At 43.5% G+C, this 16,295-nt stretch overlaps 2 long non-coding RNA genes across 2 annotated transcripts; both read left to right on the top strand.

Annotated features, from left to right (window-relative positions):
• Positions 1-4,013: 4,013 nt before the first annotated feature.
• Positions 4,014-5,652, top strand: LOC140579106 (uncharacterized). Its single transcript, XR_011983309.1, has 2 exons — positions 4,014-4,295; positions 5,154-5,652. It is a non-coding gene; the product is annotated as an uncharacterized lncRNA (long non-coding RNA).
• Positions 5,653-10,768: 5,116 nt separating this feature from the next.
• Positions 10,769-12,410, top strand: LOC140579110 (uncharacterized). The gene is made up of 2 exons (XR_011983312.1): positions 10,769-11,053; positions 11,912-12,410. It is a non-coding gene; the product is annotated as an uncharacterized lncRNA (long non-coding RNA).
• Positions 12,411-16,295: the final 3,885 nt, after the last annotated feature.

Here is a 16,295-nt window from a genome sequence, read left to right as displayed (position 1 = left end):
GTGGATTGTGCTCGGGATAGAAGCTACAGAAGAAAAGTGTAGATTTTTATTTTACAAAGTATGCAAATTAATTGTAATAATATTAGATGACATTAATTGCAAGACTAATAGTACTTTGAGAAGAAATGATTTGCCATTATTATTCTGCCATTATCATTGCTCCTTTCAGTAAATTATTCTTGATGCCCCCAGTCGGTAGCCCGTGTATGTAAATATGTGGGTAGGATGATGGTTAAAACCCCCCGATTCATGTGCAGCATTTGATCACAGGTGATCGCATTCATGCTGGGAAGAGTCATCCCATCTTAGTAGAGTCGCTGCTGAAGCTGTGTGAGAGCTTATTCTCCAGGTCTGACTAGTTTTCGTGTGGCACCCCACACTTCTGTCACAGTAGATAGTCCTGCCTGCCCTGCAGCTTAATCAATGAAGCGGCTCTTTCCTTACATCTAATTAATGTAGCAGCTGTTTACTTGCATCTATCACTGAAGCAGCTGCTTCCTTCCATTTGACCTACTATAGTAATTTATATATAGTGTTTCCTTTGCTTTTGTCAGTCTCTGCCATAATTCCCAAGTTTCTTTTGCAGTTTTTCCTGATATCTCTGCCACAGCTTCAGCTGCATTTTTTGCAGCCTCTCCTACACTGTCTGCTCTGGCTGCAACTTTGGTTCCTTCAACCCCCCTCCTATAGCTCCTGCTGCAGCCAAACCCCCCGCAGCTACACCCACTATTCCTACTACTGCTCCTACACCTAATGCCCCAACGGCCCCAGCTTCTGCAGCTGCTGCTCCCGCTGCCCCTAATGCCCCAGCTCACTCTCTCTCTTGCTCGTCTCCTGATCTCTGACTCTTCTGCTTTCTCTCCTCTCTCTTCCATCTCTTCTTTTTCACCTCCATTTCTATAGCGTCTGCTATTACCTGGAGTGATTTATTTGTGTAATGACAGGGAATCCTTATTCCCTGGCCTGCTATGTAGCTCAGTGGCTTGCATGAGCAGCTTAAAAGTTGACACCCTTCCAGTCATGGAACAAGGCTGGCCTTTGGTCTGTCTCACCTGTTTGTTTTATGGTTTTATTTTATCCTTAGCTTTTGGTCTATCCTGCTTGTGTTTTGTGTTTTCTGTGATAGCATGCATGACGTGGCACAGGCAAGGAAGAGAGTAGTATAAAGTCCAAATTCCTAGCATTTTGGTTTTGTTTTTTTGTCAGGTGAAAGTCTGTATGACCAGATATGTGTGTGACAAACTTGGTGTGGTTTAATGTACCAAAATAGCGACATTAAGCTTTTTCACATTAAGCGTTTTAGAATGTCCCCAAATAAGATGACGGAACAAAAAGTGGAAACGCTGCTGCTTTGAAAAAGTCTGCTGCCTTGAAAAATTAAAAAATTACGGTACGTAAGATGTGCAGAAGGCACGTGCATGTGAACAGGAACCTTCATTCCCAATAACGTGTGAAACGGCACCCCTGAAGTCACGCATTACAACGGTCACAAAATATGGCGCAACACCAGCAAGGAGCTACCCAGCTCCGCCTGAACCCTTTGGGAAATGCCAGACGGCGTTTTGGCCAGAGCGCACCGCGTGCATTCTTTGTTGCTCTCGCGATTTTCGTTCTGCTTCATATAAGTATCTGCTGCTCAACGGTCGCCCATCTTCTCTGCACGAGTGGGGCGACGCTGCTATGTCCCCTGCTGGCCGAGACAAGCCAAGAAATATGAGCGCAGGACCAGTGTCACCGTCGGAGCGGTATCACCACGATCCCGCGTAAAATGTCAGCGCAGATAACGTGAGAATCCTCATCACTACAGCTTAATATACGTAAATATACGTGGGGTCCTTATTCAGTGCCAGTGTATTTGGTGCCAGTCAATCATTGTCAAGAAGATACACACACTGGCCACACAGTTGCAGCACATTTGTCTGCTGTACCCTCATGCAAATCCATCCATCCATCCAAATCTCCCATCCCATCACATTCCATAGGTGCTCTATTGAAATCTAGTGACTGGAGGCCATTTGAGTACAGTGAACTTATTTTCATGTTCAAGAAACCAGTCTGAGATGATATGAGCTCTGTGACATGGCACGTTACCCTGCTGCAGTAGCTATTAGAAGCTGGGTACACTGTGGTCATAAAGGGATGGACATGGTCAGCAACAATACTCAGGTAGGCTGTGGCATTTAAACATTGCTCAGTTGGCACTAAGGGCCCCAAAGTGTGCGAATAAAATACTCTCCACACCATTATACCACAACCAATCTGAATTGTTGATACAAGGCAAGATGCATCAATGGTTTTATTTTGCTTACACCAAATTCTGACCCTACCATCTGGATGTTGCCGCAGTGAATTGAGACTCATCTGACCAGGCAACCTCTTTCCAGTCTTCCATTGTCTAATTTCGGTGAGCCCGTGCCCGCTGTAGCCTGAGTTTCCTGTTTGTAGCTGACAGGAGTGGCACCTGGTGTGGTCTTCTGCTGCTGTAGCCAATCAGCTTCAGAGTTGGATGTGTTGTGCATTCACAGATGCTCTTCTGCATACCTTGGTGGTAACGAGTTGTTGAGTTACTCTTGCCTTTCTATCACCTAGAGCCAGTCTGTCCCTGACCTCTGCCATCAACAAGGCATTTTTTTCCCAGAGAACCACAGCTCACTGGATGTTTTTTCTTTTTCGGCCCATTCTCTGTAAACCCTAAAGATGGTGAAAATACCAATCGATCAGCATATCCTGAAATACTCATACCAGTCCACCTAACACCAAGAACAATGTCACCTTCAAAGTCACTTAAATCCCCATTCTGGTGTTTGATATGAGCATGACTTTGATCTGCATGATTTTATACATTGTGCTGCTGACATACAGACAGGTGAACAGGTATACCTAATAGAGTGGCCAGTGAGTGTATTTCTAGTCTATCTGTTCATTTACTTTGTAGTTGGTGGTGCAATCTGCCTCACTGCTTAATGATCAGTCCAGTAACAGCACTCAGATCAACAGAGGAAGGTGCAATAGCTAAGAGGGCTGGGCTGGGTTGTAACACATCTTTAATAAGTGTTACAACCATCCCCTTACATACAAATAAGGACACTTCCTTGATTTTAATAATTTTACAGAATGTCTAGACAGTGGAAAAGAAAGACTGAAAGAGGTGTGCCTGCCAGTGTTTTTGAAAAAGCATCTGATGAGGTCACAAGGAAGGGCAAGTCAGTCAGGTCAGTTGCAAAGACACATGAGATCTGCCATGTAACACTGAACAGATACTGCAAATCACTGCAGAAGCTGAGAGACCAGGGGTCCAGTGATCTTCTCAGTGTAGGTTACCACAGCTGCGACAAAGTTTTCTCTGAGGTGCAGGAGAAGGTGCTGGCAGAATATTTGACTCAGGCGGCAGACCTGTATTATAGACTGACAGTATCTGGGCCCACCAAGCCTGTACTGCGGGGTTACCAAGATTCATTTGTCAGCATTGTGACCGATTAAGAACACACAAACACACATTATTTTTATTTGATTCTGAGGTTTTTTTGCTCAGATGCATTGTAGTAGAGTATTGATTAAGCATACATACCATTAAGAAAGTTTGTTCTAGCACACTAGTGGATATATGAGTTATGGTCAGTCTTCAAAAACTTCTTTTTGAACCATATAGCACAGTGTGGCCAGTGTTTTTGCTTCTTTTGTCTAACTGTTGCAACTTACCGCAACACGTGTTACATCCTACCCTGGTAGTGGGGCAGGTTGTAGCAAAGGAACACCATGTAGGCCTATTTGTCATGAACTCACCAGGTCTGTGATATTCTTGCAGAGGTTTGACTTGGTGCAGTTTGTAGCAAACAAACTTAATGGGGTACTTAATAGAAAAAATTAGGTTTAACATGGATTAACAGATATTCGCCGAAAGATTTCTTGCTGTGAGCGTTTCAGCTTGAAAGCTTGAGTGTCACCCCAGATGCGTCAGAGTTGGCAACCCTGCTTACGGCCCGAATCGCACCTACGACCGGTCAGTCCGAGCCGATCGCAGCCGAAAGTTGCCGACGACCTGCATAGGATCGTATTGTCTGTTATGGTACGAATGGGCATCCGTGACAACAGCTTGATTACTTTTGAATCACGTGTGCTTCTTTTCTCAAACTTCTTTCCAGCGCTTTAACGAGTGACTGTGTTTTTAAGTCTTCTAAAAAATGGAGAAAAACGAAATTACAGTCAAGATCAAAATTAAAATTAATATCAAAATAAAAATAAAGAAGGAAACAGAAAGGATAGATACGACGCGGAGGAAGTGTTACATGCCGAAGGTAAAGCCCTAGATTAAGAGACTATTAGAACACTTCGAGTTAGAATATAACATGTGTTATGCAGAAAAAGGCATCCCTGCCGTAGAATGCATGCCGGTGTTCTGACGAGTTGAGCTTTTTGGGGGTTAGGGTTTTAGGGGTTTTTGGGGGTTAGTGTAAGGGTTAGGGCTATCGATTAGCAAAAAGTGTTACAACCATACCCGGTCTCCCCTACGCATTCCCCGTAGACGCGGGGAAGTTTCTCAAACTTCTTTCCAGCGCTTTAACGAGTGACTGTGTTTTTAAGTCTTCTATAAAATGGAGAGAAACGAAATTAAAGTAATCAAGATCAAAATTGTAATTATTATCAAAATAAAAATAACAAGTAAGGAAACGGAAAGGATACATAAGACGCGGAGGAAGTGTTACATGCCGAAGGTAAAGCCCTAGATTAAGAGACTATTAGAACACTTGAATTAGAGTATAACATGCGTTATGAGGAAAAATGCATCCCTGCCGCAGAATGCATGCCGGTGTTCCGACGAGTTGAGCTTTTAGGGTTTTTTGGGGGGTTAGGGTTTTACGGGTTTTTTGGGGATTAGGGTAAGGGATAGGGCTATCAATTAGCACTACGGTAGCCTAACTCGACAAAGTAGCTCAACTCGTTTCAGATCAGTGACCAATCTGTCCGTGCAATATGGCGTGCTAAGGGAGGGTGCTGGATGAAATCGTATATGCTGCCGCTTAGGAGGTGGGGGGGCGGTGTTTCGCATACACCACAGTGTGAATTAGGACTGTTGCTGGTTTGCTTGTGGATATACCTTTAATACCCACAGAGGTTCAATACAATATCAATAACCTCTCCTTGTCTTAAAACAGAATACTGCTGGACTAATAGGCTATGGCCGGGGACGGCGAAGCACGGACTTCCATGGCTCCAGTGACCGGCGACCTGAGATGGGCCAGGGGCAGCCTCAGCAATCCGCCAGGAGTAATAGATTAATAATGGGCTATGGACGGGGACGGCGTATTAATAGAGATGTCGTGTAAGTGTTGGTAGGTAAGTTAGATAAGCTAAGGTAGGTAAGTTAGATAAGCTAAGGTAGGTAAGTTAGATAAGTTGACTTTCCCTGCCGGCCCCTGGAGGATGGGCTCCCCCTTTGAGTCTGGTCCCTCCCAAGGTTTCTTCCTAATAGGGAGTTTTTCCTTGCCACTGTCGCCTATGGCTTACTCACTGGGGGCTTTGGGTGGGGATGCTGTAAAGCGTTTTGAGACGGTGTAATGTGATATCGTGCTATACAATAATAAATGTGTTTGTAGATATGCTAGGATAAGATATGCTAGGATGTGAGCTTTACAATAAAACATATATTCAATATTTGTGTCTTTGTCGTCTCTTTTGTGCTGTGTCTGTCTTGGTTTGACAATCTTGCATCGTTAATTTATGTTTGGCACTCTCTCCTAAACGTCAATAAGCAGAGACAGAGGAATGGGAGGAAGGAACGGTTAAGTAAAAAAACAACCAAAAAAAAGTATCAAAATAAGTGTTGCCTTATTTTAATTTCAGCTTTACTACCACCTATGAGTTAATAGCTGCCAGTGTTTGTGTTAAAAGTGTGTAAATAAGTTTAACTCCGGTATATTACTGGAAAACGTGCCGGCTTCTGCCTGCTGTCATTCGGCTAACGTATAGGCGACTCTTCTGGTAAGTGTCAGGTAAAGTTGTCATTTAAAGTAATGCTAACGTGCATTGCCAGTTAGTAATTGTTTTACTGTGTCACGTTACGTCCTTTATAGTTGTAGTACAGTGCATTCTGAATCCATGCTAACTAGCTAGCTAGCTAATGTGAACATGAAGCAGTACTGCCTTCCAGCTTGAGGATTCCCACCCCGGTCCGCGGCCAGTTTTCCGCTGGGGCTTTGGCGGAGGGGTTGGTTCCAAATGCAAACGATTCCTTCATGTTCGTGTGTTGTGTTCAGAAATAAAAATAAAAGATAACTATCAAATTCAATGTTCATGTCCTATTATATAAGATAAGACTGTAAAATAACTTGACACGCATATGGATGCCATGCAGTCAGAGCATGATCAAGACAGGGTGTGAGTGGAAAAAACACAAATGTAACAGTATTTGAGGGAAGAGTGGGAAAGAGGGATATGTATGGAGAAGGAGGTTCCTCGGAGCTCCAAGATGTGAAAAATCTGGAATATAGCTATATAACATAGTTTTTGATAACCCCAGCATTTGTTTTTTAGGCAAGAATGGCAAGCAGATCAGAATTGGCCAGATTTGATGCTGCAGCTTTTATTGAAAGACAAAACAAAATTGAAAAGTGCCCAAGTTTGAATGACTGTGTTTATTTCAGTTATTTCATACTGAGCTCAAAGATTGATTTCATCATACAAATACAACACACATAATGTTTACTTGAAATTACTGAAAAGTAAGTGATAGCAGAATCAGAGGGTCAATAACTTTTAATGTGGATTGTGCTCGGGATAGAAGCTACAGAAGAAAAGTGTAGATTTTCATTTTACAAAGTATGCAAATTAATTGTAATAATATTAGATGACATTAATTGCAAGACTAATAGTACTTTGAGAAGAAATGATTTGCCATTATTATTCTGCCATTATCATTGCTCCTTTCAGTAAATTATTCTTGATGCCCCCAGTCGGTAGCCCGTGTATGTAAATATGTGGGTAGGATGATGGTTAAAACCCCCCGATTCATGTGCAGCATTTGATCACAGGTGATCGCATTCATGCTGGGAAGAGTCATCCCATCTTAGTAGAGTCGCTGCTGAAGCTGTGTGAGAGCTTATTCTCCAGGTCTGACTAGTTTTCGTGTGGCACCCCACACTTCTGTCACAGTAGATAGTCCTGCCTGCCCTGCAGCTTAATCAATGAAGCGGCTCTTTCCTTACATCTAATTAATGTAGCAGCTGTTTACTTGCATCTATCACTGAAGCAGCTGCTTCCTTCCATTTGACCTACTATAGTAATTTATATATAGTGTTTCCTTTGCTTTTGTCAGTCTCTGCCATAATTCCCAAGTTTCTTTTGCAGTTTTTCCTGATATCTCTGCCACAGCTTCAGCTGCATTTTTTGCAGCCTCTCCTACACTGTCTGCTCTGGCTGCAACTTTGGTTCCTTCAACCCCCCTCCTATAGCTCCTGCTGCAGCCAAACCCCCCGCAGCTACACCCACTATTCCTACTACTGCTCCTACACCTAATGCCCCAACGGCCCCAGCTTCTGCAGCTGCTGCTCCCGCTGCCCCTAATGCCCCAGCTCACTCTCTCTCTTGCTCGTCTCCTGATCTCTGACTCTTCTGCTTTCTCTCCTCTCTCTTCCATCTCTTCTTTTTCACCTCCATTTCTATAGCGTCTGCTATTACCTGGAGTGATTTATTTGTGTAATGACAGGGAATCCTTATTCCCTGGCCTGCTATGTAGCTCAGTGGCTTGCATGAGCAGCTTAAAAGTTGACACCCTTCCAGTCATGGAACAAGGCTGGCCTTTGGTCTGTCTCACCTGTTTGTTTTATGGTTTTATTTTATCCTTAGCTTTTGGTCTATCCTGCTTGTGTTTTGTGTTTTCTGTGATAGCATGCATGACGTGGCACAGGCAAGGAAGAGAGTAGTATAAAGTCCAAATTCCTAGCATTTTGGTTTTGTTTTTTTGTCAGGTGAAAGTCTGTATGACCAGATATGTGTGTGACAAACTTGGTGTGGTTTAATGTACCAAAATAGCGACATTAAGCTTTTTCACATTAAGCGTTTTAGAATGTCCCCAAATAAGATGACGGAACAAAAAGTGGAAACGCTGCTGCTTTGAAAAAGTCTGCTGCCTTGAAAAATTAAAAAATTACGGTACGTAAGATGTGCAGAAGGCACGTGCATGTGAACAGGAACCTTCATTCCCAATAACGTGTGAAACGGCACCCCTGAAGTCACGCATTACAACGGTCACAAAATATGGCGCAACACCAGCAAGGAGCTACCCAGCTCCGCCTGAACCCTTTGGGAAATGCCAGACGGCGTTTTGGCCAGAGCGCACCGCGTGCATTCTTTGTTGCTCTCGCGATTTTCGTTCTGCTTCATATAAGTATCTGCTGCTCAACGGTCGCCCATCTTCTCTGCACGAGTGGGGCGACGCTGCTATGTCCCCTGCTGGCCGAGACAAGCCAAGAAATATGAGCGCAGGACCAGTGTCACCGTCGGAGCGGTATCACCACGATCCCGCGTAAAATGTCAGCGCAGATAACGTGAGAATCCTCATCACTACAGCTTAATATACGTAAATATACGTGGGGTCCTTATTCAGTGCCAGTGTATTTGGTGCCAGTCAATCATTGTCAAGAAGATACACACACTGGCCACACAGTTGCAGCACATTTGTCTGCTGTACCCTCATGCAAATCCATCCATCCATCCAAATCTCCCATCCCATCACATTCCATAGGTGCTCTATTGAAATCTAGTGACTGGAGGCCATTTGAGTACAGTGAACTTATTTTCATGTTCAAGAAACCAGTCTGAGATGATATGAGCTCTGTGACATGGCACGTTACCCTGCTGCAGTAGCTATTAGAAGCTGGGTACACTGTGGTCATAAAGGGATGGACATGGTCAGCAACAATACTCAGGTAGGCTGTGGCATTTAAACATTGCTCAGTTGGCACTAAGGGCCCCAAAGTGTGCGAATAAAATACTCTCCACACCATTATACCACAACCAATCTGAATTGTTGATACAAGGCAAGATGCATCAATGGTTTTATTTTGCTTACACCAAATTCTGACCCTACCATCTGGATGTTGCCGCAGTGAATTGAGACTCATCTGACCAGGCAACCTCTTTCCAGTCTTCCATTGTCTAATTTCGGTGAGCCCGTGCCCGCTGTAGCCTGAGTTTCCTGTTTGTAGCTGACAGGAGTGGCACCTGGTGTGGTCTTCTGCTGCTGTAGCCAATCAGCTTCAGAGTTGGATGTGTTGTGCATTCACAGATGCTCTTCTGCATACCTTGGTGGTAACGAGTTGTTGAGTTACTCTTGCCTTTCTATCACCTAGAGCCAGTCTGTCCCTGACCTCTGCCATCAACAAGGCATTTTTTTCCCAGAGAACCACAGCTCACTGGATGTTTTTTCTTTTTCGGCCCATTCTCTGTAAACCCTAAAGATGGTGAAAATACCAATCGATCAGCATATCCTGAAATACTCATACCAGTCCACCTAACACCAAGAACAATGTCACCTTCAAAGTCACTTAAATCCCCATTCTGGTGTTTGATATGAGCATGACTTTGATCTGCATGATTTTATACATTGTGCTGCTGACATACAGACAGGTGAACAGGTATACCTAATAGAGTGGCCAGTGAGTGTATTTCTAGTCTATCTGTTCATTTACTTTGTAGTTGGTGTTGCAATCTGCCTCACTGCTTAATGATCAGTCCAGTAACAGCACTCAGATCAACAGAGGAAGGTGCAATAGCTAAGAGGGCTGGGCTGGGTTGTAACACATCTTTAATAAGTGTTACAACCATCCCCTTACATACAAATAAGGACACTTCCTTGATTTTAATAATTTTACAGAATGTCTAGACAGTGGAAAAGAAAGACTGAAAGAGGTGTGCCTGCCAGTGTTTTTGAAAAAGCATCTGATGAGGTCACAAGGAAGGGCAAGTCAGTCAGGTCAGTTGCAAAGACACATGAGATCTGCCATGTAACACTGAACAGATACTGCAAATCACTGCAGAAGCTGAGAGACCAGGGGTCCAGTGATCTTCTCAGTGTAGGTTACCACAGCTGCGACAAAGTTTTCTCTGAGGTGCAGGAGAAGGTGCTGGCAGAATATTTGACTCAGGCGGCAGACCTGTATTATAGACTGACAGTATCTGGGCCCACCAAGCCTGTACTGCGGGGTTACCAAGATTCATTTGTCAGCATTGTGACCGATTAAGAACACACAAACACACATTATTTTTATTTGATTCTGAGGTTTTTTTGCTCAGATGCATTGTAGTAGAGTATTGATTAAGCATACATACCATTAAGAAAGTTTGTTCTAGCACACTAGTGGATATATGAGTTATGGTCAGTCTTCAAAAACTTCTTTTTGAACCATATAGCACAGTGTGGCCAGTGTTTTTGCTTCTTTTGTCTAACTGTTGCAACTTACCGCAACACGTGTTACATCCTACCCTGGTAGTGGGGCAGATTGTAGCAAAGGAACACCATGTAGGCCTATTTGTCATGAACTCACCAGGTCTGTGATATTCTTGCAGAGGTTTGACTTGGTGCAGTTTGTAGCAAACAAACTTAATGGGGTACTTAATAGAAAAAATTAGGTTTAACATGGATTAACAGATATTCGCCGAAAGATTTCTTGCTGTGAGCGTTTCAGCTTGAAAGCTTGAGTGTCACCCCAGATGCGTCAGAGTTGGCAACCCTGCTTACGGCCCGAATCGCACCTACGACCGGTCAGTCCGAGCCGATCGCAGCCGAAAGTTGCCGACGACCTGCATAGGATCGTATTGTCTGTTATGGTACGAATGGGCATCCGTGACAACAGCTTGATTACTTTTGAATCACGTGTGCTTCTTTTCTCAAACTTCTTTCCAGCGCTTTAACGAGTGACTGTGTTTTTAAGTCTTCTAAAAAATGGAGAAAAACGAAATTACAGTCAAGATCAAAATTAAAATTAATATCAAAATAAAAATAAAGAAGGAAACAGAAAGGATAGATACGACGCGGAGGAAGTGTTACATGCCGAAGGTAAAGCCCTAGATTAAGAGACTATTAGAACACTTCGAGTTAGAATATAACATGTGTTATGCAGAAAAAGGCATCCCTGCCGTAGAATGCATGCCGGTGTTCTGACGAGTTGAGCTTTTTGGGGGTTAGGGTTTTAGGGGTTTTTGGGGGTTAGTGTAAGGGTTAGGGCTATCGATTAGCAAAAAGTGTTACAACCATACCCGGTCTCCCCTACGCATTCCCCGTAGACGCGGGGAAGTTTCTCAAACTTCTTTCCAGCGCTTTAACGAGTGACTGTGTTTTTAAGTCTTCTATAAAATGGAGAGAAACGAAATTAAAGTAATCAAGATCAAAATTGTAATTATTATCAAAATAAAAATAACAAGTAAGGAAACGGAAAGGATACATAAGACGCGGAGGAAGTGTTACATGCCGAAGGTAAAGCCCTAGATTAAGAGACTATTAGAACACTTGAATTAGAGTATAACATGCGTTATGAGGAAAAATGCATCCCTGCCGCAGAATGCATGCCGGTGTTCCGACGAGTTGAGCTTTTAGGGTTTTTTGGGGGGTTAGGGTTTTACGGGTTTTTTGGGGATTAGGGTAAGGGATAGGGCTATCAATTAGCACTACGGTAGCCTAACTCGACAAAGTAGCTCAACTCGTTTCAGATCAGTGACCAATCTGTCCGTGCAATATGGCGTGCTAAGGGAGGGTGCTGGATGAAATCGTATATGCTGCCGCTTAGGAGGTGGGGGGGCGGTGTTTCGCATACACCACAGTGTGAATTAGGACTGTTGCTGGTTTGCTTGTGGATATACCTTTAATACCCACAGAGGTTCAATACAATATCAATAACCTCTCCTTGTCTTAAAACAGAATACTGCTGGACTAATAGGCTATGGCCGGGGACGGCGAAGCACGGACTTCCATGGCTCCAGTGACCGGCGACCTGAGATGGGCCAGGGGCAGCCTCAGCAATCCGCCAGGAGTAATAGATTAATAATGGGCTATGGACGGGGACGGCGTATTAATAGAGATGTCGTGTAAGTGTTGGTAGGTAAGTTAGATAAGCTAAGGTAGGTAAGTTAGATAAGCTAAGGTAGGTAAGTTAGATAAGTTGACTTTCCCTGCCGGCCCCTGGAGGATGGGCTCCCCCTTTGAGTCTGGTCCCTCCCAAGGTTTCTTCCTAATAGGGAGTTTTTCCTTGCCACTGTCGCCTATGGCTTACTCACTGGGGGCTTTGGGTGGGGATGCTGTAAAGCGTTTTGAGACGGTGTAATGTGATATCGTGCTATACAATAATAAATGTGTTTGTAGATATGCTAGGATAAGATATGCTAGGATGTGAGCTTTACAATAAAACATATATTCAATATTTGTGTCTTTGTCGTCTCTTTTGTGCTGTGTCTGTCTTGGTTTGACAATCTTGCATCGTTAATTTATGTTTGGCACTCTCTCCTAAACGTCAATAAGCAGAGACAGAGGAATGGGAGGAAGGAACGGTTAAGTAAAAAAACAACCAAAAAAAAGTATCAAAATAAGTGTTGCCTTATTTTAATTTCAGCTTTACTACCACCTATGAGTTAATAGCTGCCAGTGTTTGTGTTAAAAGTGTGTAAATAAGTTTAACTCCGGTATATTACTGGAAAACGTGCCGGCTTCTGCCTGCTGTCATTCGGCTAACGTATAGGCGACTCTTCTGGTAAGTGTCAGGTAAAGTTGTCATTTAAAGTAATGCTAACGTGCATTGCCAGTTAGTAATTGTTTTACTGTGTCACGTTACGTCCTTTATAGTTGTAGTACAGTGCATTCTGAATCCATGCTAACTAGCTAGCTAGCTAATGTGAACATGAAGCAGTACTGCCTTCCAGCTTGAGGATTCCCACCCCGGTCCGCGGCCAGTTTTCCGCTGGGGCTTTGGCGGAGGGGTTGGTTCCAAATGCAAACGATTCCTTCATGTTCGTGTGTTGTGTTCAGAAATAAAAATAAAAGATAACTATCAAATTCAATGTTCATGTCCTATTATATAAGATAAGACTGTAAAATAACTTGACACGCATATGGATGCCATGCAGTCAGAGCATGATCAAGACAGGGTGTGAGTGGAAAAAACACAAATGTAACAGTATTTGAGGGAAGAGTGGGAAAGAGGGATATGTATGGAGAAGGAGGTTCCTCGGAGCTCCAAGATGTGAAAAATCTGGAATATAGCTATATAACATAGTTTTTGATAACCCCAGCATTTGTTTTTTAGGCAAGAATGGCAAGCAGATCAGAATTGGCCAGATTTGATGCTGCAGCTTTTATTGAAAGACAAAACAAAATTGAAAAGTGCCCAAGTTTGAATGACTGTGTTTATTTCAGTTATTTCATACTGAGCTCAAAGATTGATTTCATCATACAAATACAACACACATAATGTTTACTTGAAATTACTGAAAAGTAAGTGATAGCAGAATCAGAGGGTCAATAACTTTTAATGTGGATTGTGCTCGGGATAGAAGCTACAGAAGAAAAGTGTAGATTTTCATTTTACAAAGTATGCAAATTAATTGTAATAATATTAGATGACATTAATTGCAAGACTAATAGTACTTTGAGAAGAAATTATTTGCCATTATTATTCTGCCATTATCATTGCTCCTTTCAGTAAATTATTCTTGATGCCCCCAGTCGGTAGCCCGTGTATGTAAATATGTGGGTAGGATGATGGTTAAAACCCCCCGATTCATGTGCAGCATTTGATCACAGGTGATCGCATTCATGCTGGGAAGAGTCATCCCATCTTAGTAGAGTCGCTGCTGAAGCTGTGTGAGAGCTTATTCTCCAGGTCTGACTAGTTTTCGTGTGGCACCCCACACTTCTGTCACAGTAGATAGTCCTGCCTGCCCTGCAGCTTAATCAATGAAGCGGCTCTTTCCTTACATCTAATTAATGTAGCAGCTGTTTACTTGCATCTATCACTGAAGCAGCTGCTTCCTTCCATTTGACCTACTATAGTAATTTATATATAGTGTTTCCTTTGCTTTTGTCAGTCTCTGCCATAATTCCCAAGTTTCTTTTGCAGTTTTTCCTGATATCTCTGCCACAGCTTCAGCTGCATTTTTTGCAGCCTCTCCTACACTGTCTGCTCTGGCTGCAACTTTGGTTCCTTCAACCCCCCTCCTATAGCTCCTGCTGCAGCCAAACCCCCCGCAGCTACACCCACTATTCCTACTACTGCTCCTACACCTAATGCCCCAACGGCCCCAGCTTCTGCAGCTGCTGCTCCCGCTGCCCCTAATGCCCCAGCTCACTCTCTCTCTTGCTCGTCTCCTGATCTCTGACTCTTCTGCTTTCTCTCCTCTCTCTTCCATCTCTTCTTTTTCACCTCCATTTCTATAGCGTCTGCTATTACCTGGAGTGATTTATTTGTGTAATGACAGGGAATCCTTATTCCCTGGCCTGCTATGTAGCTCAGTGGCTTGCATGAGCAGCTTAAAAGTTGACACCCTTCCAGTCATGGAACAAGGCTGGCCTTTGGTCTGTCTCACCTGTTTGTTTTATGGTTTTATTTTATCCTTAGCTTTTGGTCTATCCTGCTTGTGTTTTGTGTTTTCTGTGATAGCATGCATGACGTGGCACAGGCAAGGAAGAGAGTAGTATAAAGTCCAAATTCCTAGCATTTTGGTTTTGTTTTTTTGTCAGGTGAAAGTCTGTATGACCAGATATGTGTGTGACAAACTTGGTGTGGTTTAATGTACCAAAATAGCGACATTAAGCTTTTTCACATTAAGCGTTTTAGAATGTCCCCAAATAAGATGACGGAACAAAAAGTGGAAACGCTGCTGCTTTGAAAAAGTCTGCTGCCTTGAAAAATTAAAAAATTACGGTACGTAAGATGTGCAGAAGGCACGTGCATGTGAACAGGAACCTTCATTCCCAATAACGTGTGAAACGGCACCCCTGAAGTCACGCATTACAACGGTCACAAAATATGGTGCAACACCAGCAAGGAGCTACCCAGCTCCGCCTGAACCCTTTGGGAAATGCCAGACGGCGTTTTGGCCAGAGCGCACCGCGTGCATTCTTTGTTGCTCTCGCGATTTTCGTTCTGCTTCATATAAGTATCTGCTGCTCAACGGTCGCCCATCTTCTCTGCACGAGTGGGGCGACGCTGCTATGTCCCCTGCTGGCCGAGACAAGCCAAGAAATATGAGCGCAGGACCAGTGTCACCGTCGGAGCGGTATCACCACGATCCCGCGTAAAATGTCAGCGCAGATAACGTGAGAATCCTCATCACTACAGCTTAATATACGTAAATATACGTGGGGTCCTTATTCAGTGCCAGTGTATTTGGTGCCAGTCAATCATTGTCAAGAAGATACACACACTGGCCACACAGTTGCAGCACATTTGTCTGCTGTACCCTCATGCAAATCCATCCATCCATCCAAATCTCCCATCCCATCACATTCCATAGGTGCTCTATTGAAATCTAGTGACTGGAGGCCATTTGAGTACAGTGAACTTATTTTCATGTTCAAGAAACCAGTCTGAGATGATATGAGCTCTGTGACATGGCACGTTACCCTGCTGCAGTAGCTATTAGAAGCTGGGTACACTGTGGTCATAAAGGGATGGACATGGTCAGCAACAATACTCAGGTAGGCTGTGGCATTTAAACATTGCTCAGTTGGCACTAAGGGCCCCAAAGTGTGCGAATAAAATACTCTCCACACCATTATACCACAACCAATCTGAATTGTTGATACAAGGCAAGATGCATCAATGGTTTTATTTTGCTTACACCAAATTCTGACCCTACCATCTGGATGTTGCCGCAGTGAATTGAGACTCATCTGACCAGGCAACCTCTTTCCAGTCTTCCATTGTCTAATTTCGGTGAGCCCGTGCCCGCTGTAGCCTGAGTTTCCTGTTTGTAGCTGACAGGAGTGGCACCTGGTGTGGTCTTCTGCTGCTGTAGCCAATCAGCTTCAGAGTTGGATGTGTTGTGCATTCACAGATGCTCTTCTGCATACCTTGGTGGTAACGAGTTGTTGAGTTACTCTTGCCTTTCTATCACCTAGAGCCAGTCTGTCCCTGACCTCTGCCATCAACAAGGCATTTTTTTCCCAGAGAACCACAGCTCACTGGATGTTTTTTCTTTTTCGGCCCATTCTCTGTAAACCCTAAAGATGGTGAAAATACCAATCGATCAGCATATCCTGAAATACTCATACCAGTCCACCTAACACCAAGAACAATGTCACCTTCAAA

The sequence above is a fragment of the Paramormyrops kingsleyae genome, chromosome 17 (assembly GCF_048594095.1).
Source record: "Paramormyrops kingsleyae isolate MSU_618 chromosome 17, PKINGS_0.4, whole genome shotgun sequence".
NCBI classification, from domain to species: Eukaryota; Metazoa; Chordata; class Actinopteri; order Osteoglossiformes; family Mormyridae; genus Paramormyrops; species Paramormyrops kingsleyae.
Note: the sequence above shows the minus strand (reverse complement) of the source record. Positions and strands in the feature narration are given on the sequence as shown.